Here is a 25,209-nt window from a genome sequence, read left to right as displayed (position 1 = left end):
CTTTCAAGAAAGACTCTGGGAAGCAAGAGGTAGAAAGATTTTACTGGAATATACCTATTTTTTTTTTTGCCCAGTGTGAAGACATGTGTCTCCTGATGCTGAATTTGGATTGAGATAGAGGAGCCAAGTGTATATAAACATTCCCTTAAGCAATGGTGTATATTTTTTCAAGACAGTGATGTAAGTCTAATAGGGCAATGGGTGAGAAAGACATTTTCTTGCAAAACCTTACAGAGTGGAACCTTACCAGAGTCCTTCAGTGTTAGTAAAATCTATTAAGATGATGCTGCCCCTGCTTGAGTTGTTCTTGGCTTTCTTATGTTCTGTATTATTTTTAAGTATATTTATTGATTATGCTATTATAGTTGTCCCATTTTTTCTCCCCTTTATTTCCCTCCACACTTCAGTCCCCTCCCTCCAGCATTCCACCCCCTTAGTTCATGTCCATGGGTTGTACATACAAATGCTTTGGCTTCTGCATTTCCTACACTATTCTTAACCTCCCCCTGTCAATTTTGTACCTACCATTTATGCTTCTTATTCCCTGTACCTTTTCTTCCATTTTCTCCTCACCCACTCCCCGCTGATAACCTTCCATGTGATCTCCATTTTGGTGATTCTGTTCCTGTTCTAGTTGTTTGCTTAGTTTTTTTTAGGTTCAGACATTGATAGTTGAGTTTCTTGTCATTATACTGTTCATAGTTTTTGATCTTCTTCTATTTCTTGGATAAGTCCCTTTCACATTTTATATAATAAGGGCTTGGTAATGATGAACTCCTTTAACTTGACCTTATCTGGGAAGCACTTTATCTGCCCTTTCATTCTAAATGATAGCTTTGCTGGATAGAGTAATCTTGGATGGAGGTCCTTGCCTTTCATGACTTTGAATTCTTCTTTCCAGCCCCTCATTGCTGGTAAGGCTTCTTTTGAGAAATCAGTTGATAGTCTTATGGGAACTCTTTTGTAGGTAACTCCCTGCTTTTCTCTTGCTGCTTTTAAGATTCTCTCCTTATCTTTAATCTTGGGTAATTTAATCACGATGTGTCTTGGTGTGTTTGTCCTTGGATCCAACTTCTTTGGGACTCTCTGAACTTCCTGGACTTACATGTCTGTTTCCTTTACCAGACTGGGGAAGTTGTCCTTCATTATTTGTTCAAATCAGTTTTCAATTTCTTGCTCTTCCTCTTCTCCTTCTGACATCCATATGATTCGGATGTTGGAATGCTTAAAATTGTCCTGGAGGTTCCTAAGCCTGTCCTCATTTTTTTGAATTCTTGTTTCTTCATTCTTTTCTGATTGAATGTTTCTTTCTTCCTTCTGGGCCAAATCACTGATTTGAGTCCTGGTTTCCTTCCATTCACTGTTGGTTCCCTGTATATATTTCTTTATTTCACTTTGCATAGCCTTCATTTTTTCCTCTATTTTGCGTTCATACTCAATCATTTCTGTGAGCATACTGATTGCCTGTATTTTGAACTCTGCATCTGATAGCCTATTTCCTCGTTGCTTAGTTGTATTTTTTCTGGAGTTTTGATCTGTTCTTTCATTTGGGCTATATTTCTTTGTCTTGGCACACCTGTTACATTGTAAGTGGCAGAGCCTTAGGTATTCGACGGGGTGGGGTAACCCACTTCACTACATTGTGGTGCTGTATGTGGGGGAGGGGTCAGAGAGGGAACAATGCCTCTTGCTCAGCTCAACCTGCTGTCAGTCACTTCCCCCCGCTACCCACAAGCTAATTGTACCTTTCAAGTGCTGATTCCCAGGTGGGTGGGCTTGTGTATGTTCTCCAACAGACTCTCATGTGAGGCTGGGAGTTTCTCCCACCACTGCAACCCCCATAGGTGTTTTACAGCCAGAGGTTTTGAGGCTTTATTTTCCTGCACTGGAACCCTGGGTTGTGGAACTGTCTTGCTCCCCAGTTGTTCTGGTTTATCCAGACATGAATGTGGAACTGCTGGTCCTCTAGCTGCCACCTTGCCACGTGTCCTCTCCACCCCAGCTGCCTGTCCTGCCCCATCCTACTGGTCTGGATGAATGTTTCTTCTTTAACACCTTGGTTGTCAGACTTCCATACAGTTCGATTTGCTGGCAGTTCTGGTTGTTTTTTGTTTTAAATTGCTTGTTATCCTTCTTTCAGTTGTACGAGGAAGCAAAGTGTATCTACTTACACCTCCATCTTAGCCAGAAGCCTGTTGTGTGTTCTTGGATAAATATATTATGCACTTAGAGTAGAGGAGTGTTCTTAGAGTAAAGGGGAGTGTGTATGTGATCAATCCATAACCCTTCTGCAATTCTGCAGTGGTGATCAATAAACATATATTTTTAAAAGAGTAAATAAATGAATGAATCTTGAATAAAAAGCTAGAGGTCTAGCTGTATTTATAACATCAGCATAAAGATAGTAGTAGAGCTGATATGGAAATTTAGAAAATACAGTGTTTCCCATGATCTTTTATTTTTAAAAGATTTTATTTATTTATTTTTAGAGAGAGGGTAAAGGAGGGAGAAAGAGAGAGAGAGAAACATTGGTTGGTTTCCTCTCACATATGTACCCTGACCTGCAACCTAGGCATGTGCCCTGACTGGCACTTGAACCTGAGACCTTTTGCTTTGCGGAACAACACCAAACCAACTGAGCCATATTGGTCAGGGCCCCATGAGTTTTTAGATGTCTCAAGAAAGAGTTCAATGGAGAAAGAGTTCTATGGAGAAAGAGTTCTATGGGCAAGGAACTTTGGTTAGAAGTGCATAGAAACTGGAGAATAGTCCAAAGCATATATTCCCAGCTCTGCCGTATTCTCTTTCCTCAATGCACAAGTTCTTGGTTGCACATAGTGACAAAGTCTGTGTGTAGCAGGGTTGGACTTTTCTTTCTCATGAGGACAGCATGGATACCAGCACCTGTTTACAGTGAGATTTCCCATTGTGAGGAGGGAGGAACAAATTGGGAAGAATTGTATGAAAATGTATGAACTAGTGCATTAAACAAAGAAGTCACCCAGAAGTAGGAATATCAGACCCTAGGATGTAGCTTCCTCTATAAGTTACTCCTCCCATCTGCAATCACCCATTAAATTTTGATTATCTGAGAACTAAATAAGAATGGAAGCGGTATATGCAAGAGGAGGAAAAAAAAAGCAGAATTAAAGAAGCAAACCACAATCTTTACCAAAGACTCTAACAAAACAGGAGAAAGAAAGAAAGAGAGAGAGAGAGAGAGAGAGAGAGAGAGAGAGAGAGAGAGAGAGAGAGAGAAAGGAAAGAAAGAAAGAAAGAAAGAAAGAAAGAAAGAAAGAAAGAAAGAAAGAAAGAGAGAAAGAAAGAAAGAAAGAAAAGAAAGAGAAAATGATTTAGGTGTCTGTAGCTCCATCTTCTGGTTATGAAACAAGACAGAATTAAAATGTGATGTTAATCATAAAAACTAAAATGTATTGACAGGAATTGTGCTAAATATATTACCTAATTCATCAATCTGTCCTTCCAAATAAAATGCAAATTCTTGAGCTCAGAAATTGAGGGTTTTCACAATATGGCTCCAATCTCATTTCATCCCCGTTCATTCATTCATTTTAACATGCATGTACTAGACAGAGCCCACCATGTCAGCAGTGCTGGGCTGGCCTCCAAGGGAGTGCAAACCTGTTAGCTTCAGCACCTGCTTTCAAGGAGCAATGCTTTAATTCACATGCAACCAAAAAGTGCATTGATTATTTTATATTTAGTATAAACTATACAAATACATGAATAACACTTCTCACTTCAAACTAAAACTTGACAGAAATGGCTAAATTTGCCATGGCTGGTGTGGCTCAGTGGATTGAGTGCCAGCCTGTGAACCAAAAGGTCACAGGTTCAATTTCCAGTCTAGGACACATGCCTGGGTTGCAGGCCAGGTCCCCAGTAGGGGGTGCACAAGAGGTAACCATGAATTGGTGTTTCTTTCCTTTTCTTTCTGCTTCCCCTCCCCTCTCTAAAAATAAATAAATAAAATCTTAAAAAAATAAAGAAATGGCAGAATTTTGCTTTGATTGGCACCCTAGTCATCATAGTTTTAGGTTTGTGGATCCTTCTGGATATTATTTAAGCTGTGATATACTTGTAAATGTACACATAGAAATTGTTCGGTGCTTCTATGTATGTGTTACATATAAATACTAAAATGCTGTATGCAATTGCTTTTTACCTTTAGCAATATCACTTGGGGATTTACCCATTATATTACATATCTATCCCATTTATTGTTTAAAACAGTAATGTAATATTCCATAATATTCAGCCTGTCTCCTTTTCAGGCTTTTTTCAGAATTTAAAAAATGCTGCATTAAACATTCTTGTTTGGTATACCCGGGTATTTTCTAGGAGAGATGCTGAGGAACGGTATTGCTGGGCAGCAGGGTATGTGCATTTCCTGTTTGACAGACACTGACTGTTGTCCTCTGTGGTGGCTTTTGTAACAAAAGGGCTTTTTTTCCCCATATTTCTTGGCCTATACCTGCTGACACTTGATATAATCAAACTGTTAAATTGTTTTGGCCTATCTGATAGCTAAGAACTGGCATTTTATTGTTGGTTTTACTTTTATTTCCTTGGCTACTCATTATTTAATTTTATTAACCATTTCATCTTTTTAATTGGAAATTGCCTCTTACACTTTTTGTTCATACCCTTCATCCACTTTATTGGTTTTTTTTTGTTTATGTTTGATATGTAGGATTTTACTGTACATTTGGGATAACAGTTTGTCATATATGTGAATAATATTTTTTCAGCATTATTGCTCCTTGTAAAAAACTTTACCAAGGTTGTTATTTATAATGCATAAAAATGTATATTTATCAATCTAATTCATCAATCTTTTCCTGATATGCAGCACTTATATATTCTCATGTGCATATATGCTCATACTTTTATATACATTGTAGCAGGTATGGTCAGGGCCTCAGCTATATCCCACGGGTTGTGCTAACACTTACATACAGAACTCTTTTTCTGTAGTTGAGTTGGCATTTTTAAACTTTGCCTATGTTATCTTTCATCATAGAAAATCTGTTAGTAGAAGGGAGGGTTCACAGCATATTTTTCAGTATCTCTTTTGTACCTAGTATAGTACAAGGCATTACTATATGAGAAGAGACCTATAAAAAGAAAAACATATGAGGCACTTATATTTTAGGCCAGGAATTCACATTTTAGAGAACAAATGAAAAAAGAAAACTTTTACAAAACCAGTCGTCAGAGTAGAAATTTATTTGAAAAAGTGTTTACTATAGCTGAAGTCTATAGAGGAGTGATAATAACGTAGTGTTGGTTAACTAGGAGAACTTCCAGAAACAGGTGAAGACTGAATCAAAATGAAGATGTGGTGGGTATTATTTGGCATAGAGTAGTGGGCACAGCACACTGGTGAGTATGAAAAGATAGCGCAGGGTGAAGAAGTAGCATGTTGTATTTCATGGGGGATACAGAGTGGATGGACTTTGCTTATGGGAAGGCTCTGTTGGGAACATTCAATTGTGGGGATGTGAGGCAACCTGGGAGGCAGATGCAGTGGGACTTGGGAGCGCTACCAGATTAGTCTTTCAGAATTGTTTTCCTTTTCCTAGCACTTCCTGCCTAACCATTCCTCACCCTATGCAGTCATCACTTAGGGACTTGCTCATTCAGGTGTGGACGATGATGGCTTTAGTCTTGAAGAGGAAAAGCAATTGGAGGGTGGGGTGGGAAGAGAAGGGGAGGAAAGGTTTTTCTAGTTAAGATAGAAATATGAGCAAAGGCACAGGTATGAAAGTTTAAGAACAATTTGAAGAAAAGACTGGTTTCATTTGGCTAGTGCAGTAGGGTTCCTAATAGTTTTAAGTATGAAAATCTCTTGTTAATGAGAAAAAAAAGCAGTAGGTCCTTACATAGTAGTGAATGCATTATTAGTATCTTTTGACTAAGAAAATTCACATTGATAAATTATGTTTTAAGATGCATTATTCCAGTGTCTCCCAAGTCCTTGGCCCAGAGGTTGGACTCCACTGGGCTAGCATAGGTTTCTGTAGGGAGAGTCTTTCTGTGAGAGGTTCATTCACTTATTTGGCATGTATTTATTGATCACAAAGTGTTATTTTAGGCTCTGGGAATGCAGCTGTAAAAGAAACAAAGATCCTTCAGTCAGAAAACTTATATTCTAGTAGTAAGAGACAGATAATAAAAAATAATACATAAATAACGCCAATGTTTCTAGTGCTATTAAGTGTTGTGCAGAATACAGAGTGCCTGGGTAGGCTGAAGGGAATGCTACTCAAAGAGTGGAGAGAGAAGAGCTCTCTAGCTCAGTGATATTTGAGTAGATACTTGAATGAGTCAGAGAGAGAGCCATGCAGGTCTGAGGGGAAGAGAGTTCATATCAAGAGAACTGCTATTGCAAATCCCTAGAGGTGGGAGCATGCTTGTTGTCCTTGAGTAATAGCAAGAAGACAGGTGTGGCTAGAGGAGAGTTAGAGAGGTGGAGGATTGTGGTAGAGAATGAGGCAAGAGTTGTAGTGGATAGCCAGGCATAATCATGTAGGATCTTGCAGGCCATTGTAAGTGTTTTGAATTTTACCCTAAATGAGATAGAAAGAAGTTACTGAAGAACTTTTTTCTTTTTTATTGTTTTATGTTTATCGTTTCATTGTTGCAGAAATTTAATTAAAATAGTGACATGATTTTTCCTATCGGGGTGGTTTAGTTGGTTAGAGTGTTGTCCTAATACACCAAGGTTGTGGGTTTGATCCCCGGTCAAGGCACATATAAGAATCAACCAATGAATGTATAAATAAGTGGAACAACAAATCAATGTTCCTTTCTCTCTTTTGCTCAAATCTATAAGTAAAAATAAAAATAAAATGAATAGTGACATGACCTAACTTGTGTTTTAAAAGTGCCACCATGGCTGTTAATGAAATAAGTTATTAGATTTGGTGTTGAAGCAAGAGACCAATTGTAAAAACCTTGGCTAGAAATTATTAAATGCTTCTGATTGGTTGAAGAAGATAGACTGAGAACTGAGCTGTGGATTTGGCATTGGGGAAAGTACTAAGGAGTGTGTTCTGAACTGGGTAAGTAAAAAAGAGCCTTTAAATATTTTGTGGTGGGATGATGTCATCAGCATTGTACTTTATGAACATCTATTGGTGGCAGTAGATGGGAAGGATTAGATTAAATTTAAAAAATCTGGAAGATTACAGGGAAGCAAAGTTGGGAATGAAAGGATATTTCAGAGTCCGAATTGAAAGACATTTGAAGGAATATGGGATAAGACAGAAATAGAAAACTCAAAGCTAAATTTTTTGAAATTGTGTAACTAGGAAAATTGTAGTTATGTTAATAGGACTGAGAAAGTGAGAAAAGGAAGATGATGATGCTTTTAATTTAGTATTGTCATGACTTTGAAGTTCTAGCCCTCCAGGTTGACTCCAATGCTCAACTTTAAATTATTGTTCTATAATCCTCTACCAGCAGCCCCTCCTTTGAGACTCCAGAGGCATCTGGTAAAACAAAATCTTCTGACTGGCAAAAAGTTACTTTACATTTGTGGGGGCCTTGGAAATTGGAACCCACACTTCCTTGAATAAACCTTTGTTACTTTACTCTGTAGGCTATATTAATGATTCACACAGAACAAGAATCTCACAAGAAATTCCTCATTTTCCTTTGATTACATGCTAACTTTGAGGTGTCTGTGGTAAGTTTTGGTGAAGACATTCCTTCACACATGAATGTAAGTCCAGAATATTGAAGAGGGAGAAAAACTGAACCTGAAATGTGAGAGCCACTTGCCATCAAACTGAAAAAGAATTCTAAGGGAAAGAATGTGAAAAGAGAAGAATATTAATTGCAAGGGCTGGAAAAATTTTATGTGGTAGGAAAGTTAATTTGAAAAATTGGTGGGGTTAGAGGGAGGAAATGTACATTTAAAAGTTATTGAGAATTTCAGACCAAGATGGACGCATAGGTAGATACACTTTGCCTCCTCGCACAATGAAGAGGAGGACAACAAAGTTAAAAACAAAAAACAACCAGAACTGCCAGAAAATTGAACTGTTTGGAAACCCAACAACCAAGGAGTTAAAGAAGAAACATTCATCTAGACTGAGCCACAATGAAGCAACATGGGTTGCCCCACCCTGGCGAATACCTAAGGATTGTGCCTTACAATGTAACAGGTGCACCGAGACAAAGAAATATGGCCCAAATGAAAGAACATGTCAAAACTCCAGAAAAAGAAATAAGCTGTGAAGAGATAGCCAACCTATCAGATGCATAGTTCAAAACAAGGGTAATCAGGATGCTCACAGAAATGGTTGATTATGGTCACAAAATAGAGGAAAAAGTGAATGCTATGAAAAGTGAAATAAAGGAAAATGTACAGGGAACCAACAGTGAATGGAAGGAAACTGGAACTCAAATCAACAATTTAGACCAGAAGGAAGAAAGAAACATTCAACCAGAAAAGAATGAAGAAACAAGAATTCAAAAAAATGAGGACAGGCTGAGGAACCTCTGGGACAACTTTAAGCATTCCAACATCTGAATCATATGGATGTCAGAAGGAGAAGAGGAGCAGCAAAAAATTGAAAACTGATTTGAAAAAATAACGAAGGAAAACTTCCCCAATCTGGCAAAGGAAATAGACTTCCAGGAAGTCCAGGAAGTTCAGAGAGTCCCAAAGAAGTTGGATCTAAGGAGGAACACACCAAGGCACATCATAATTACATTACCCAAGATTAAAGATAAGGAGAGAATCTTAAAAGCATCAAGAGAAAAGCAGAGAGTTGACTACAAAAGAGTTCCCATAAAGCTATCAGCTGATTTCTCAAAAGAAACCTTACAGGCAAGAAGGGGCTGGAAAGAAGTACTCCAAGTCCTGAAAGGCAAGGACCTACATCCAAGATTACTCTATCCAGCAAAGCTATCATTTAGAATGGAAGGGCAGATCAAGTTCTTCTCAAATAAGGTCAAGTTAAAGGAGTTCATCATCACCAAGCCATTATTGTATGAAATGTTATAGGGACTTACCTAAGAAAAGGAAAATCAAAAATATGAACAGTAAAATAACACCAAACTCACAACTACCAACAAATGAACCTAAAAAACCAAAAGCAAACAAAGCAAACAACCAGAACAGGAACAGAATCACAGAAATGGAGATCACATGGAGAGTTATCAGTGGGAAGGGTGAGGGGGGAGAATTGGGAAAAAGGTACAGGGAATAAGAAGCATAAATGGTAGGTACAAAATAGGAAGTGGTTAAGAAAAGTATAGGAAATGTGGAAGCCAAAGAACTTATATGTACCACCCATAGACATGAACTTAAGTGGGGGGGGGGCAATGATGGTGGGAGGGAGTGTGCAGGACAGAGGAGAATAAAGGGGAGAAAAAAATGGACAGCTGTAATAATATAATCAATAAAATACACTTAAAAATAAAAAGTTATTGAGACCTCAAATGTTATCACCACAAGAAAGAAATGATAATTATATGCCATGATAGCATATGTTGTGGTGAATGTATTACAATGTGTTTATCAAAGCAGCATGTTAGACATCTTAAATTTACAAATGTTATGTCAATTATATCTCAATTTAAAAATTTAAACTTTTTCTTTTCTTAAAATTGATTCTACAGAGAGGGGAAGGAAAGGAGAAAGAGAGGGAGAGAAACATTGATGTAAGAGAGAAACATCGATCAGTTTCCCCCTGCAGGTGCCCTGACTGGGGTTGGAACCCACAACCTAGACATGTATCCTGACCAAGGATAGAATCAGTGACCTTTTGGTTTGCAGGGCAAAGCTCAACTGAGTCACATTGGCCAGGCCTAAAATTTTTTAAAATATATTTTATGGGACCCTGTAAGGGTTGAGCCTTAGGGTATTCACCAGGGCAGGGCAAGCCACGTTGCTGTGTTGCAGCGCTGTATGTGGGGGAGGGGTCAGGGAGGGAACAATGCCACTTGCTCAGCTCTCCGCCGGCTTTCAGTCACTGCCCCCACTACCCACAAGCACCCACAACTGGTGCTGATTCCCAGTGGGTAGATTCATGTACTTTCTGGGACCCTGTGGGCTCTCCAGTGAACTCTTCTGTGAGCCTGGGAGTTTCTCCTGCTACCTTCACCCCCTATAGGTTTTTCAGCCCTAGGTTTTGATGTTTTATTTCGCATGCTGGAACCCTGAGTTGTGTGATCTGTCTCACTCTCCAGTGGTTCCTCCTGGCTTATCTGCACACAAATGTGGAATCCCCCACTTCTCCAGCGGCCCCCTTGACTAGAGTTCTCTTGCCCAGCTGCCTGTCTCCGGCCCTCCTACCAGTCTGGATGAATGTTTCTTCTTTAACTCCTTGGTTGTCGGACTTTCATACGGTTCGATTTTCTGGCAGTTCTGGTTATTTTTTTTAAAAAATTTGTTGTTGTCCTCCTCTTCGTTGTGCGAGGAGGCAAAGTGTATCTACTTATGCCTCCATCTTGGCCCAAAGTCCCTAAAATTTTTTTAAATTGAAAAGAAAAAGAAAACTAAAGATGACAAAAAAAGCTATCAAGGAAATTCCTCAAGAAGAAAATATTTTGTTTACTAAATCACCTTAACGGGCCACATTATAATGAAAAACAAAACTCAGTGCATGCTGAGGGTGGTCTAGGGGTGATTTAAAGACAAATAAATGTGCAGGTTGTGAGGTTTGAAGGAACAGTCTAGAGGAAGAATATGAGGAAGTCCCGGAAATGGGAAAAGTTGGGTGATATGAAAAATGGGAGGGATCAAGTGGATGTTGGAGTGGAGTGGGGCAGGAGCTAGGATCCCAAAGGACATGATGGGTGAAAAGTTCTTCATTGTGGGTATGGCTGTAGACATTTAAGAACTCAGGTGATTTTTATCAAATCTCTGACTTCAGGGTACCACAGATAATGTGTTATTCTGTCATTTTAAAAACTTGTCAGAAGAAAGTATGATAATACATTAAATGAACGGACAGATTGTGAGGTATATCAAAATTCTAGAAAAATTAATATTGGAAAACATGTCTTAGAATATCACAAATACTGAATTTAATTTTAAACCTTTTCTTTGGTGTGCATGATATAGCACATCCTCTTAGCTCATGTTCTCACTGAAACTTCAATAGGTGTATGATCATAGCTATAGTGTGATTCGGTCTTATGAGATTAGTACTTTGGGGTGTAATCCATGTTGAGTCAGTACAGAGTAAAGCTACGGAAACACAAAAGATGACACTTGAGAATTCAACAGAGTCAAGAAATCTGAGGAAGTGACTCAGTAATGGAAGCTTCTTTGTAATTCGTGAAGGTATTAGGGATAAATTAGAAGATGCTGGTTTTCATCATGTACAGGACAGGGATTCTTCCCATTTTAATCGACACGACATGTTAAAAACAAATGTGGCAATGGAAGGAGGTTAGTGACGATTTGGGGGCATCCAGCTTGTACAGCTATGGATAACAACACATTTAGAGGAAAAAAGAAGAAATGGAGGTGAGAAAAGCGTTCATCAAAGAGGTAGAAGAAAATACTTTCAGATTATTTCCATCACTTGGATGACTTTATATCTGGACTGGTTAAGATGTGATAGAATCTGTTGACCTTTAAAAGTCACTTCAGTCCTATATAATACAATGACCTACTTGTCTTGTTATTATTATTATTTTTGGTAAGGGGTCGACTTCAAAAATAGTCTACTTTCAACTTAGGAGAATATTAACTTTGTGCTTTTTGGGGATGAAATGGATGTGAGTCTCCTTTACCTTCCACAAAAACCTGACTAGATCACAAGTGTCATACTGACCAAAGTGTTTGGAAGTTGGAAGACAAGTTCAACGTGCACATGTGTGTTTTCTCTCTTAAGACTATTAGTTTTTTTTGAAACTGTACACCCAGGGTAAGCTATGCATGAATAGTACAGATCTACAGCCAACTAATTATAGGAGAACAAATCCTTCTCATGAGCAGTTTTCTCCCTATTTCCTAATTCTCTTTCTACTCTGCAGCAAGGGGGCATTAGGGTATAGAGATGTTGGAGCTTGCAAAAGAGCCCCATGTCACAATAAAATGAGACTTTAGTGTTAATATAGCAGAATAGAATATATAGTATAAATGATTCCTTGGTTCAGAAATATAGAATCTTAATATGTTCTTATTATGATATAAATAGTAGTGTACTTAGTTGAAAATTGTTGAAGTATTGTACATAAAATACCATGCATCTCAATCAAGAAATGTCAGTTGAAGTAAACTTTCAAGGTTATCAACTTATTGTTTAAATTGTCTATGAAATTCAGATTACTATTGCTACTTCAATTGCAATAGAGTAAAATAAATTTCCATTTTCAATTCAATGTCTAAAAGTAAAATAAATTTTCCTTCTGTCAAGTTGTATAAAGAATAAAATAAAATTTCCTTTTTCAAGTTGCATAGTTTTACGTCATTGCCGATTGAATATTTAACTTCATATTACAGTATAAAGAACTCAGATATTTACCAAAGATATCATATTTTTATCATTAGCCTCACCTTCTAATTCGTTTATATATATTTAAATATTTTATTTATTTAAAAAAATTATATTTTATTTATTATGCTATTACAGTTCTTCCATTTCTACCCTTCACTCCCCTTCTCTCTGCACACCCCCTCCCACTTGCATCCCCCCCCCCCACTTTAGCTCATGTCCATGGGTCATACATATAAGTTCTTTGGCTTCTACATTTCCTATACTATTCTTAACCTCCCCCTGCCTATTTTCTACCCACCACTTATGCTTCTTATTCCCTGTACTTTTACCCCTCTCTCCCCCTCCCACTCCCCTGTTGATAATCCTCCATGTGGTTTATCTCCATTTCTGTGGTTCTATTCCTGTTCTAGTTGTTTGCTTAGTTTGCTTTTGTTTTTGTTTTAGGTGTGGTTGTTAATAACTGTGAGTTTGCTGTCATTTGTACTGCCCATATTTTTTATCTTCTTTTTCTTAGATAAATCCCTTTAACATTTCATGTAATATGGACTTGGTGATGATGAACTCTTTTAACTTGACCGTATCTGAGAAACACTTTATCTGCCCTTCCATTCTAGATGAAAGCTTTGTTGGATAGGGAATCTTGGATGTAGGTCCTTGCCTTTCATAACTTCAAATACTTCTTGCCAGCCCCTTCTTGCCTGTAAGGTCTATTTTGAGAAATCAGCTGACAGTCTTATGGGCACTCCTTTGTAGGTAACTGTGTCCTTTTCTCTTGCTGCTTCTAAGATTCTATCCCTCTGTTAATCTTGGGTAATGTAATTATGATGTGCCTTGGTGTGTTCCTCCTTGGGGCCAGCTTCTTTGGGACTCTCTGAGCTTCCTGGACTTCCTGGAAGTCTATTTCCTTTGCCAGATGAGGGAAGTTCTCCTTCATTATTTGTTCAAATCAGTTTTCAATTTGTTGCTCTTCCTCTTCTCCTTCTGTTACCCCTATAATTCGGATGTTGGAACATTTCAAGATGTCCTGGAGGTTCCTAAGCCTCTCCTCATTTTTTGAATTCTTGTTTCTTCATTCTTTTCTGGTTGAATGTTTGTTTCTTCCTTCTGGTCCACACCATTGATTTGAGTCCCAGTTTCCTTCCCATCACTATTGGTTCCCTGTGCATTTTCCTTTATTTCACTTTTCATAGCCTTAATTTTTTCATCTAATTTGTGACCAAATTCAACCAATTCTGTGAGCATCCGGATGACCAGTGTTTTGAGCCATGCATATGATAGGTTGGCTATCTCCTTGTCACTTAGATGTATTTTTCTAGAGTTTTGGCCTGTTCTTTCATTTGGGCCACTTTTTTTTTTTTTTTTGTCTTGGCACACCGGTTACATAGTAAGGGATGGAGCCTTAGGTATTTCCCAGGGCAGGGCAACCCACATCGCTGCACTGTGACGCTGTATGTGGGGAAGTGGTCCGAGAGGGAACAATGGCACCTGCTCCACTCTCTGCTGGATTTCAGTCACTTCCCCTGCTACCCACAAGCAAATCGGGCCCTTCTGGTTCTGATTCCTGGGTCAGTGGGTTTGTATACATTCTAGGACTCTATGGGTCTCTCCAACGAACTCTCCTGTGAGGCTGGGAGTTTCTCCCACTGCTGTCTCAACTCCCACAGGTGTATTCTATCAGAGGTTTGAGGCTTTATTTCCCTGAGCTGGAGCCCTGGGTTGTGTAGTTTGTTGCCGGGTCTGGCAGCTGTGGTCTTGCTCGCCCCAGTTCTCCAGCCACCACCTTGCTGCAAGTCCTCTCTGACTGGCTGCCTCTCTCCACCCCTCCTACCAGCCTGGATGAATGTTTCTTCTTTAACTCCTTGGTTGTTGGACTTCCATACAGTTAGATTTTCTGTCAGTTCTGGGGTTTTTTGGTTTTTAAATTGTTGTTGTCCTTTTGGTTGTGCAAGGAGGCACAGTGTGTCTACCTATGTCTCCATCTCTGCCAGAAGTCCTATTTATTTGTTTTTGGAGAGGGGAAAGGCGGGAGAGAGAGAGCGAGAGAAACATCAATGTGTGGTTGCCTCTCTTGCAACCCTTACTGGGGGACCTGGTCCACACCCTAGGCATGTGCCCTGACTGGAGTTGAACCAGTGACACTTTGATGCATAGGCTGGCACTCAACACACTGAGCCACACCGGCCAGTGCTAATTAGTTTATATTTTTAAAAGTTAAGAGGTTTTAAGTACTTATTACAGAAAAAAAATACTGCTATACTATGAATCTTTAGGTGTTTGCTTTGTAGATGTGGTTTGCAGATTTAAGTTGTTCTGGGATTTATATTTGACCTAATGTGTATTCATAACTATTTTAGTTGTAGCAACATGGCTTTCATTTTGCATAACTAATAAGGGTAACTGATGAGTCACACTAATGATATTACTTTTTGCTTCTCTAGCATCTTTCATGTGTGGGTTACTAAATACTTTATAAATGTTAATTAAGCATCACAACATACCTTGGAAGAAAGTAAGTGTTATTATCCTCTTATGGGGAAACAGATATAGAACGCTTAGTTAAGGCAAATATTAAATATATAGAACTAGGTTTTTCTATAGGTTAATGTGCCAGTAACGCTTCTTCCTGAGAACACAGAGAAGCATAGGTGTAATTAGTACAAAATAACCAAAGTTTATGGGGTAATGTGAGTTCAGGAGGCCCAGAGCCCTTTTGAAGTATGTTGGAGATTAGGTATTAAACTGAATGTCCTGGTTAGAACAGTGTGTATCAACCAGTATGCAAACTTATCTTTTTCCTGATGAAGTGGAAAATCAGGTCATGATTACTGCAATGTGCTTGAACTCAACTCAAATAGAATCATATGATCTTGGTGTTCTGGCACAGCCCTGGTTTCAAGTAAGCTGATTTGCGTCTTCCATAACTGGATTTCAACTGTTTTTATTGTGTGACCTAATTTTTAGTTTGAGAATTGAATCACTAAAACTATCATGGCTAGTTAAAAGTTTTGTTTGTTTCTACATCCCAGAAGGAAGTAGGTATTGAGCTATTATAAGGAAATTTAGGTGATTCAGATAGCCAGCACATCAGTTGTAAATTTTATTTAATTGTTAGTAACACAGGTAGGGATTCAACAAAATGGCATTTTTTATTTATTTTTTTCTTTCGTAAGAGAAGTCTCAAGAGAGATATCTTAGGGTGGTGTGGGGCATCTACTATGGGGCATCAAGGACTCAGGCTCTTTCTCTTTTTTCTCAACTATCCATAGCATGTGGCTTCCATCCCCAAGGTTGTCTCATGGTCTAAGATGGTTGTTAAGGATCCAGACATCACATACATGTTCCAGGCAGGAAGCAGGAAGGACAAAAAGGCACACTCTAGGTATCTGTCTTCAAACATCTCTAACTGTAAGGAGAAGTTAGTAAATGTATTCATTTATCTGGATACGTCACTGCTTGCTATGAAACTAGTTCATTACAAAGAAAAAAGAATAGATGCTAGATAGTTAAGATTAGATAAGTGATTCGTGGTCTGGGCTATAGCAAGAAACTGAAATTAAAGCAAAAACAAAGTCCTCTTTTGACAGTGAATTATATGGTTTGGCCTTTTGTGTTGCTGATATTGACTGAACAACTGACATGTTTCCACTGCATTTGGTGCTGGAGGTACTGCCTGTGGGTGTGTAATGTGTGGCCCTGGCAAGAAAATAACTGGACCAACAAGTGCTTCAGCAAAATTGTTTGGAAGTGTTCTTGCTGCATTCCTCCCCACCCTTGTCTTTGGTCATGAACTTAAGTCTAGGTTCCTGGTGTGTTCACAACTCAGCAGATGCTGGTCACAGTCAGGCAGAGCCAGGGCAGGGTAAATCCCCTCCTCAACGCCTGGTCACAGTGATCTGTGATAGAGAGCCCCTTTCCTTTTGTGTGCCTTTCTACAGTGATCTCTCTCTGAGCGGGTGTGTCTCTGTGTGTGATCCTGCTCCCCCTTCCAGTGCACTCCCCAGACACCGTGGGGAGGAGCCTGACAGCGTAAGTAGTGGCTAACTTGCTTGAAAGGCATATTTCACTGAAAATTCATTGCAAAAGGATGTGGACATCCAGCAGTGATTTAAATTATACAATATAGTATTAACAACTGTGGTATAATCACTGTATTATAAATTAGATTTTCAGAACTTATTCATCTCATGACTGAAAGTTTGTACCATTTTACCAACTTCTCCCCATTTTCTCCATCTCCCCCAGACCTTGACAACCACATTCTACTCTTTGTTTCTGTGAGTTGACTTTTTCTTTTAGATTTCACATGTAAGTGGTACCTTGCTATCTGGCTCATTTTTCCACATGCTCCCCAGCACTTGTTGTCTCTTGTCTTTTTCATGATGGCCATTTTAACACACGTAAAGTGCTATCTCATTGTGTTTTTGATTTTCATTTCCCCGATGATTAGTGATGTTCAGCGCCTTCCCATGGCCATGGGAAAAGTGTTTAATCAGTTCCTCTGCCCATTTTTAAATCAGATAATTTTTGATACTGGATTGTGTAAGTTCTTTATATATCTCGAACATTAACTCCTCATCAGATAAGACTTGCAAATATTTTCTTCCATTCCATAGGTTGTCTTTTTATTCTGTTGATGGTTTCTTTTGCTGTGCAGAGGCTTTTAGTTTGATGTAGTCCCACTTGTTTAGTTTTCCTTTTGCTGCATTTGCTTTTGGTGTCAAATCCAAGAAGTCATTGCTAAGACCATGTCAAGGAGCGACCCGCCCTGGGTTTGCCATTCACACAGCAGTTTTATAGAAGGCCTTAAATTTAAGTCTTTACTTCATTGTGAGTTGATTTTTGTGTATGGTTTAAGATACTGCTCCAGCTTCACTCTTTTGTGTGTGATGTCCAGCTTTCCCAACACCATTTTTTTCAATTACAGTTTACATTTAATATCACTTTGTATTAGTTTCAGGTGTACAGCACAGTGGTTAGATAATTATATACTTTACAGAGTGGTCCCCCTAATATCCCAAGTACTCACCTGGCACCACACAGAGTTATTACAACATTATTGACTACACTCCCTATGCTGTATTTTACATCCCCATGATTATTTTGTGACTACCAATTTGTACTTCTTAATTCCTTTACCTTTTTCACCCAGCCCCCCAAACCCCCTCCCCTCTGACAACTATCAGTTCTCTATATCTATGAGTAAATTTCTGTTTTGTTTGTTCATTGATTTTGTTTTTTAGATTCCACCTATGAGTGAAATCATATGGTATTTATCTCTTTCTGACTTATTTTACTTAACATAATACCCTCTAGGTCCATTCATGCTGTTGCAAAAGGTATGATTTCATTCTTTTTATGGGTGAGTAATATTCCATTGTATATATGTACCACTATATGTTCATATTTTTCTTTTGTTTCCTTTCCCTGAGGAGATATGTCTGAAAAATACTGCTAAGAGAAATGTCAGAGATCTTACTGCCTATGTTTTCTTTAAGAGTTTGATGATTTTTTTTGAGTCTTACATTTAAGTCTTTAATCCATTTTGAGTTTATTCTTATGGATGGTGTAAGAAGGTGGTCATTTCATTTTTTTGCATGTATTTGTCCAATTTGCGCAACACCATTTATTGAGTAGACTGTCTTTACCTCATTGTACGTTCTTGCCTCTTTTGTCAAATGTTAATTGACCATATAAAGTGTGGGTTTATTTGTGGACTTTGTATTCTGTTCCATTGATCTATTTGTCTGTTTTTATGACAGTACTATGCTGTTTCGATTAGTGTGGTCTTGTAGTATAGTTTGATATTAGGTAGTGTGATACCTCCAACTTTGTTCCTCTTTCTCAAGATTGCTGTGGCTACTTGAGGTCTTTTCTGGTTCCATATAAATTTTGGGGTTATTCTAGTTCTGTGAAAAATGTCACTGGTGTTGCTATAGGAATTGCATTGAATCTATAGATTACTCTGGGTAGTATAGACATTTTATTATGTTAATTCTTTCTATCCATGAGCACGTGCTTCCATTTCTTTCTTTTTTCCTCCCTAAATTTATTGTTGTTCACATACAATTCTCTGCCTTTTCCTCCCACTCCAGCCTAACCCCCAGCCCTCCCCACATCCCTCCCATTTCCATCCCCCTGTTATTGCCCATGTATCCTTTATAATTGTTCCTACAAACTCTTCTATCTTCTTCACTTTCTTCAGTGTCTTATAATTTTCTGAGTACAGCTCTTTTACCTCCTTGGTTAAATTTATTACTAGGTATATTTTTTTGAGGCAGTTGTAAATGGGATTATTTTCTTAGTTTCCTTTTCTGATAGTTCATTACTGATGTATAAAAATGCAACCAATTTCAGATGTTTTTTTTTTATCCTGCTACTTTACTGAATTCCTTTATCAGTTCTAGTATTTTTTTGGTGGAATTTTTAGGGTCTTCTATATATAGTATCAATCATCTGCAAATAATGACAGTTTTACTTCTTTCTAATTTGGAAGCCTCTGATTTCTTCTTCTTGTCTGACTACTGTGGGTAGGACTTCCAGTACTATATTGAATAAGAGTGGTGACAGCAGATATTCTTGTCTTGTTCCTGAACTTAAGGGAAACTTAAAGTTTTTCCCCATTGAGTATGATGTCAGCTGTGGGTTTGTCATATATAAGCTCTATTATGTTGAGGTATGTCCCCTTTATTACCACTTTGCTAAGAGTTTTTTTTTTTATCATAAATGGGTGTTGGATTTTGTTGAATGTTTTTTCTGCATTTATTGATATGATCACATAATTTTTATCCTTCATTTTGTTTATGTGGTATATCATTTAATTGATTTGTGGACATTGTATTAACTTTGAGTCCCAGAAATAAATCCTGCTAGATCATGGTATATGATCTTTTTAATGTATTGCTGAATTTGATTTGCTAATATTTTGTTGTTTATCAGGGATATTGGCCTTTAATTTTCTTTCTTTGTAATTTTTTAAAATATATTTATTGATTATGCTATTACAGTTGTCCCATTCCCCACCCCACTCCACTCCATCCTGCCCACCCCCCTCCCTCCCACATTCCCCCCCCCCATAGTTCATGTCCATGGGTCATACTTATAAGTTCTTTGGCTTCTACATTTCCTACACTATTCTTACCCTCCCCCTGTCTATTTTCCACCTATCATCTATGCTACTTATTCTCTGTACCTTTACCCCCCTCTCCCCCTCCCACTCCCTTATTGACAACCCTCATGTTCTAGTTGTTTGCCTAGTTTGCTCTCGTTTTTGTTTTAGGTGTGTTGTTAATAACTGTGAGTTTGCTGTCATTTTTACTGTTCCTATTTTTGGTCTTCTTTTTCTTAGGTAACTCCCTTTAACATTTCATATAATAAGGGCTTGGTGATGATGAGCTTCTTTAACTTGACCTTATCTGAGAAGAACTTTATCTTCCCTTCCATTCTAAATGATAGCTTTGCTGGATACAGTAATCTTGGATGTAGGTCCTTGCGTTTAATCTTGGGCAATGTAATTATGATGTGCCTTGGTGTGTTCCTCCTTGGGTCCAGATTCTTTGAGACTCTCTGAGCTTCCTGGACTTCCCGGAAGTCTATTTCCTTTGCCAGATTAGGGAAGTTCTCCTTCATTATTTGTTCAAATAAGTTTTCAATTTTTTGTTCTTCCTCTTCTCCTTCTGGCACCCCTATAATTCAGATGTTGGAACGTTTCAAGGTGTCCTGGAGGTTCCTAAGCCTCTCCTCATTTTTCCAAGTTCTTGTTTCTTCATTCTTTTCTGGTTGGATGTTTGTTTCTTCCTTCTGGTCCACACCATTGATTTGAGTGCCAGTTTCCTTCGCATCACTATCGGTTCCCTGTACATTTTCCTTTGTTTCTCTTAGCATAGGCTTTTTTCATCTGTTTTTCGAACAGATTCAACCAAGTCTGTGAGCATATTGATAACCAGTGCTTTGAACTGTGCATCCGATAGGTTGGCTATCTCTTCCTCGCTTAGTTGTATTTTTTGTGGAGCTTTGAAGTATTCTGTCATTTGGGCCATTTTGTTTGTTTGTTTGTTTGTTTGTCTTGGCGCATCTGTTACTTTAAGGGGCGGAGCCTTAGGTGTTCACCAGGGCGGGGTAACGCTGGTCGCTGTGCGTGATGCTGTATGTGGGGGAGGGGCCGAGTGGGAGCAATGGTGCCTGCCTCACTCTCCTCCGGATTTCAATCTTTCACTCCAATACCCACAATCAAACTGGGCCACTCTGGTGCTGGTTCCCGAGTAAGTGGGCCTGTGCACACTCTAGGCCCCTGTGGGTCTCTCCAACAACCTCTCCCATGAGGCTGGGAGTCTCTCCTGCTGCCGCCCCAACCCCCAGGGGCGCTTTCAATCAGAGGTTTGAGGCTTTATTTCCCCGAGCTGGAGCCCTGGGTTTCGCGGTCTGTTTCGCTCCCTGCCGTTCATCTGGTTTATCTGTGGGCGAATGTGGTGCCGCGGGGTGCTACCCGCTGCTCTTCCTGCCCCGTTCTCTGTCACTCTGAGTCCGGCCCTCTGGGTTTATCTGTGCAAATGTGGGGTCGCAGGGTCTGCTAGTACTTGGACTGCCTGTGCCATTTGTCCCACACTCCGCCAGTCTCAGTCCCGCCACAGCCACGTGAGTCCTCTCCACCCCGGTGCCCGTCTCCGCCCCTCCTACCAGTCTGGATGAATGTTTATTTTCTATTTTCTTGGTGTCGGTCCCCCTTGCTGTTCGATTCTCTGTCAGTTCTGGTTGTGCGAGGAGGTGCAGTGTGTCTACCTACGCCACCATCTTGGTTCTCTCCCTTTCATTGTAATGTTTTTATCTGGACTTAGAATTAGGATAATGCTGGTCTCATAAAAATGAGTTTGGGAATCTTCCCTCCTCTTAAGGTTTATGAAATAGTTTGAGAAGGAGAGATGTGTGTTCTTATCAGAATGTTTGATAAATTCACTTATGAAGGCATCCAGTCCAGGACTTTTGCTTGTCGGGAGTTTTTTTTATTACTGCTTGAATTTCACTAAGTGTAGTCTGTCTATTCAGATTTTTTGATTCTTACTGATTTAGTTTGGAAGATTGTATGTTTTTAAAAATTTATTTATTTCATCCTGGTTGTCCAGTCTGTTGGCATATAGTTGTTCATAATATTTTCCTACAATCTTTTGTATTTCTTTGGTGTTAGTTGTTATTCCTCCTCTTTCATTTCTGATTTAATTTATTTGGGTTCTTTCTCTTTTTTGTTTCTTGGTGAATCTGGTTAAAGATTTATCAATTTTGTTTATCTTTTCAAAGAACCAGGTCTTTCTCGTTTTCATTGACCTTTTGTATTTGTTTTTTAGACTCTATTTTGTTTATTTCTACTCTGATCTTCATTAGTTCCTTCCTTCTACTCACTTTGAGGTTTGTTTTTTGTTCTTTTTCTAGGTATAAGTTTAGATTGTTTGAGATTTTTCTGGTTTCTTGAGGTAATCCTGCATTGCTATGAGTTTCCCTCTTAGAACTACTTTCACTGTGTCCATCAGTTTTGGGTTGTGTTTCCATTTGTCTTGAGGTAGCTTTTGATTTCTTTTTTGATCTCATCATTAACCTATTCATTATTTAGTAACATGTCATTTAACCTCCAAATGTGTGTGTTTTTCAATACTTTTTTTTTTGGTAATTGATTTCTTGTTTCATACCATTGTGGTTGGAAATGATGCTTGATATGATTTCAGTCTTCTTAAAGTTATTGAGACATTTGTGTTAAGGTAGCTAATTTTTATTTCATGACAGCAGTCAAATCAGAAAGCATGCCCTTTTCTGGCAGACAGATCTCAGAGAGAAAAGAAAGGAAGCCTAACAGTTTCTTCTCCCTAACACACCAATCAGGTATATCAGTTTTTCATTCCCCAGGTAGAAGGGAGGAATGGCCCGGGAAACCATTCGTACTCATGGAAAACCTATTCATGTAGAATAAAGCAAAAGAGCTTTTTCCTATCAGGTCTGCCCCTACATTTGCATGGTCAGAAGAGGGCCAGAGTGGGGTGCTCTAAGCCTAGGGCCAGAAGAATGGTGTACAGAGTTGTTTGTTAGCATCACTTCTCACTTCCACAGTCAGTGATGTTTGGTAGGTTGGCGCTGGCCAAGATGGGAGTATTTGTGCCATGGGAATAGTCAAGCTACAAATCAGTGCCATTCTTTCCTCTCCTCAGGTTGAGCTGATTGTAAAAAATTTATCAGCACAGCACTTGATCCTGGACTGGAGTTTTATTTCCCCTGTGTTTATGGTTGATATTTCCTCCTGTACCAATCATCCAGTGGACCTGTTCATGATCAGTGATAAAAGGCCCATTTGTCATTGCCATGAACAAAACCCAGCCTCTGCACCTCTGTGTGCCTCTCAGGGATGCACTGCACTGGGCCTGCTCCCCACAGCTCAGCAGCTGCAGTGCAGCCTGTGCTCAGTCCTCTGACCTGGAGAGCTGAGGGGTCTGACGGTGGCCTCCATTTGGTATTAAACTTGGCCATTTAGTCCAGGCCTCCTTTAGTCCCTTGTCAACTCTGATATGGAAAACATAGATGTCCCTTTGCTGCTTTAAGAATCTTACAAGTAGCACAAATGGAAACAGGCCTGTTCACAAGGAAACTGAAATTCTTGGCAATGGTATTGTCAGTGGAGTCGCAAAGTACCTGAGGTTTAGAATTTAGAAGCTCTAGATTTGAGTCTTGTTTGTGAAGATTACCGCTGTGGAACTTTGCAAAAATTATTTCTCAGCTTGGAGCATTGGCTTCTTTTAAAGTAGGAAGAATATTCTCCAATTATAAAGTTTTGAAGATAAATGAAATAGCATGTGAAAATGAGTTATAAACTTAAAAAAAACTATGTTAATGTAAAGTGTAAGTATTATAAGAAGAGTCTCTATTTTGTGGCAAAAGGAGAGTTTAGTTAGTTCTGACATTTAAGCTGCTTATTTGCAGGACAGGAAACGGAGCTGGGTTATCCCCAAGGCTCTGTTTGTGAAGTGTGTGTGAAGCTCCCTAGCAAAGGAGCATTGACTTATTTTTTGGAGGAGAAGAATTTTATATGTTTCTCCTCAGTAAGTTAATCATCATTGAAAAAGTACAAATTTGTTAAATTTACTTATGCTTATTTTTCAGTTTAATATTTTAAAATTGTAATATGAAAGGGAGTTGAAGTATTGTACTCTTTTTTCTTTTATTAAGGATATTTTATTGATTATGCTATTACAGTTGTCCCATTATTTTCTCCCCTTTATCCCCCTCTGCCCTGCACCACCCTCTCGCCAGCATTCCCTACCCCTTAGTTCATGTCCATGGATCGTACATGTAAGTTCTTTGGCTTCTCCATTCCCTATACTATTCTTAACCTCCCCCTGTCTATTTTGCTCCTATCAATTATGCTTCTTATTCCCTGTATCTTTGCCCTCATTCTCCCCCCACCCTTCCCTGCTGAGAAGCCACCATATGATCTCCATTTCTGTGATTCTGTTCCTGTTCTAGTTGTTTGCTTAGTTTGTTTTTGTTTTTTAGGTTCAGTTGTTGATAGTTGTGAGTTTGTTGTCATTTTACTGTTCATAGTTGTGATCTTCTTCTTTTTCTTAGATAAGTCCCTTGAGCATTTTATATAATAAGGGCTTGGTGATGAGGAACTCCTTTAACTTGACCTTATCTGGGAAGCACTTTATCTGCCCTTTCATTCTAAATGATAGCTTTGCTGGATAGAGTAATCTTGGATGGAGGTCCTTGCCTTTCATGACTTTGAATACTTCTTTCCAGCCCCTCATTGCCGGTAAGGCTTCTTTTGAGAAATCAGTTGATAGTCTTATGGGAACTCTTTTGTAGGTAACTCCCTGCTTTTCTCTTGCTGCTTTTAAGATTCTCTCCTCTTTAATCTTGGGTAATTTAATCATGATGTGTCTTGGTGTGTTCCTCCTCGGATCCAACTTCTTTGGGACTCTTTGAACTTCCTAGACTTACATGTCTATTTCCTTTTCCGGACTGGGGAAGTTTTCCTTCATTATTTGTTCAAATCAGTTTTCAATTTCTTGCTCTTCGTCTTTTCCTACTGGCACCCCTATGATTCAGATGTTGGAATGCTTAAAGTTGTCCCAGAGGTTCCCAAGCCTCTTCTCTCTTGCTCTCTTTTTAAAAATTTTTTGAATTCTTGTTTCTTCATTCTGTTCTAGTTGAATATTCATTTCTTCCTTCTGTTCCAAATCATTGGTTTGAGTCCTGGTTTCCTTACTTTCACTGGTGGTTCCCTGTATACTTTATTTCACTTTCCATAGCATTCATTTTTTTCTCTATTTTGCAAACAGAGTCAACCATTTCTGTGAGCATCTTGATTAACAGTGTTTTGAACTCTGCATCTGATAGATTGAATATCTCCTTATCATTTAGTTCTTTTTTTGAGTTTAAAAAATTTTTTTAAAGTGCTTATTTATTTATTTTAAAGATTTTATTTATTGGCTTCTGGCCAAGATGGAGATGTAGGTAGACACACTGTGCCTCCTTGCACAACCAAAAGAAAGACAACAACAATTTAAACACACAAAACAACCAGAACTGACAGAAAATCTAACTGTATGGAAGTCCGACAACCAAGGAGATAAAGAAGAAACATTCATCCAGACTGGTAGGAGGGGCAGAGGTGGACAGCCGGGGCAGAGAGAACTTGCGGCAATGTGGCAGCTGGTGTACCCAGTGAGGTGGCGGATTGTGGAGC

Source organism: Desmodus rotundus, chromosome 4 (genome assembly GCF_022682495.2).
Source record: "Desmodus rotundus isolate HL8 chromosome 4, HLdesRot8A.1, whole genome shotgun sequence".
NCBI lineage: Eukaryota > Metazoa > Chordata > Mammalia > Chiroptera > Phyllostomidae > Desmodus > Desmodus rotundus.
The sequence above is the reverse complement of the archived record's forward strand: the minus strand, read 5'-3'. Positions refer to the sequence as shown.